The 2,500-nt window shown below is 37.9% G+C and overlaps 2 protein-coding genes and 1 pseudogene across 2 annotated transcripts in view; all 3 read right to left on the bottom strand.

Annotated features, from left to right (window-relative positions):
• LOC138052247 (serine/threonine-protein kinase/endoribonuclease IRE2-like) overlaps window positions 1-2,500 on the bottom strand; it is a 413,063-nt gene that overhangs the window by 200,216 nt on the left and 210,347 nt on the right. The gene's annotated exons all lie outside the window — the stretch shown is intronic.
• LOC138052246 (transient receptor potential cation channel subfamily A member 1 homolog) overlaps window positions 1-2,500 on the bottom strand; it is a 45,982-nt gene that overhangs the window by 40,337 nt on the left and 3,145 nt on the right. The gene's annotated exons all lie outside the window — the stretch shown is intronic.
• LOC138051055 (uncharacterized) overlaps window positions 822-2,500 on the bottom strand; it is a 3,247-nt pseudogene continuing 1,568 nt past the window's right edge.

Raw genomic sequence — 2,500 nt, 5'->3', positions numbered from 1 at the left:
AAACTTTAGATAGTACTGTATGGGTAATAAAGCAATACCACGGTAATTTGAGACAACATCTTTCTGATCAGATTTAAAAACAGGGGTAAGATTACAATCCTTCCATTTACTTGGGAAAATTCCATCATTTAGGGATTTATTAAAGATATAGGTAATAGAGTTACTAATTTCAGGTGCTAGATTCTTTAGAAGTAGAGGGGGTATTCCATCAGGACTAGGGGTACTTACCATTTACACAGGAAAACCGGAAATTCCAGTTGGAAGATCAAATGGTTCACGCCATTCCGTTTGGGAAGCTTCAGAAAATTTGGGGTTTGATTTCTGGTGATGCTATTTTTCTGCTTTTTAAGTCTCTCTAGCAGACGTGGATAGACTTTAAATTGCGATTCCCTCTCCCGCAACATCCCATTTAAGTGTTTAATGTTTATGCCTGAAAATTTCAACCAGATGGTTTTTGTAAATGGTAAGCACCCCAGGACTCTTTGAAGGATTAAGATGAAGCAGAGTAGTCAAGACATCAGATGCAGGCAGTGTAATATGAGATAAGCACTCACGAACAGAAACTTTTGCATGGCAATCAGGTGGAGGAGGTTCATTATCAACATGATTAAGAACTGAGTGAAAATAGTTGTTAAATAAGTTAGCTTTGTCAGTAGGATTGAATACAGGATCAGCATCAGATAAGTCTCTTCTAATGGCTGGAGGAAGTCTACGAGACTTAGTTTTACAGCTATAAAGGTTCCAAACCTTCTTTGGGCTCGACTCAACTTTGTCAGCCAAGTTCTTAATATAAGTGTTGTACTTAAGTCGGATGAGTTTCTTTACAATTCCTTTCTTAATGACTTGAATTTATCAATGTACACTTGATCTTTTTCTTTGAGGGCTTTACGACTCATTTTATCCTTCTTATGACACAGGGCTTTTACTTCTGCGTCAATCCAAGGTGGAACTTGCTTGCCTGAAATTTTCTTCTTGGGGACAAAGTTATCAACTGCTGCCCAGAATAGATCTTCCCAATTTGAAACAATGCTGTTTAGATCATCATCGAGCATAGCAACATGCCAAGGAACATATGACAAAGTTCTTTTAAGCTCTTCGAAGTTTGCTTTCTTGTAATTAAAAACTTCTTTAAGCACTGGTCTAGAGTCGGTGGATGAGAGGCCAATTCTGAAAGAAATGCAATTATGGTCTGACTCCACATCCTGATAGGAATATAAATCATCGATGAGATCAGGAACAGTAGTTAGTACCAAGTCCAGAATACTATTATTACGTGTAAGATAAGTGTTTACTTGGATAAGAAATGCATCGTTTAATAATTTGTAGATATTCCAATTTATAAATAGTCTCTGAGGAAAGAGGTACTTGGTTAATCCAGTCAAAGTTAGGCAAATTGAAATCACCAGCCAAGAATACCTTATCGAATTTGTTATTAATAGCAGTGAAAGATTCACGTAGCAATTCAAAATACTCAATTCCAGTATTTGGCAGACCATAATATGAACCAAATAAAATCTTTTGACCCGCAGAAGAAGTGAATTCGCACCACAATAACTCACAGTCAGATTCCAAGTCATTTCTTCTCCAGGCAGTTATGTCAGATTAGTCAAGGCCATTAACACACCGCCGCCTCTTCGATCAACACGATCTTTCCGAAAAATTGTATATCCAGTAGGCAAGATTTCATAATCGAACACTGTGTCGTCGAGCCATGTCTCTGAAACGGTGACAATGTCAAACTTACCAGCATAAACTACAGACTGAAAATCCAGAAGCTTGTTACGAAGAGAGTGTGCATTCAGTACTATGCAGTCGAGCGAATGTTTATCTCGTCTAATTGAAGGTGAAAAATTAAAATTATGATGTAAACAAGCCGGTGTTGTTAGAGGTAGCGGTGAACAGGCGGGACAATTCCAAGAAAAATTGTTGACAAGTTGTAGTTTCTTGTACTCGCTAGGTTTAACCTTTCCACACTTGATATGACACCACTGGTTACATGTGTCACAGGAGAGAGCACGATGGTTCTTTGCAACAGCGTTACTGTATTATTACACACAGGACATTTGTCAGGACCGGGATTCGTACTTATATCACCACTTCTAATTATTCTTGTAAGATGGAAGAAAGATGAAGAATTCGGATAGTAACTTATCCGAGATGATAAATAAGTCCTGCCACGGACTGACAACTATTATAAAAACTCATGGTATCAAGTAATTAATCCATTCAATAGAACGTGAACTTTAAACACTGGCCTACATGTAGCATGGTACACTGCACTTGACTCAAAAGCTTGAACAGACGTGATACATCCATTGGTTATGTGAATCAAATACGCTGTATACGATTGTGTAATTCTTGTCACATAACAGATGGTCATGGAAAAAAAATCTGGAAAGTTGGAACACACGCACACAGACAAGACAATTGACAGACTTCACGAAATGAATCAAGACCCACTCATATTGATCCTATGGTTACTGTGCATCCAGAGTGTGTA

The sequence above is a fragment of the Montipora capricornis genome, chromosome 6, assembly GCF_036669925.1.
Source record: "Montipora capricornis isolate CH-2021 chromosome 6, ASM3666992v2, whole genome shotgun sequence".
Lineage (NCBI taxonomy): Eukaryota > Metazoa > Cnidaria > Anthozoa > Scleractinia > Acroporidae > Montipora > Montipora capricornis.
Note: the sequence above shows the minus strand (reverse complement) of the source record. Positions and strands in the feature narration are given on the sequence as shown.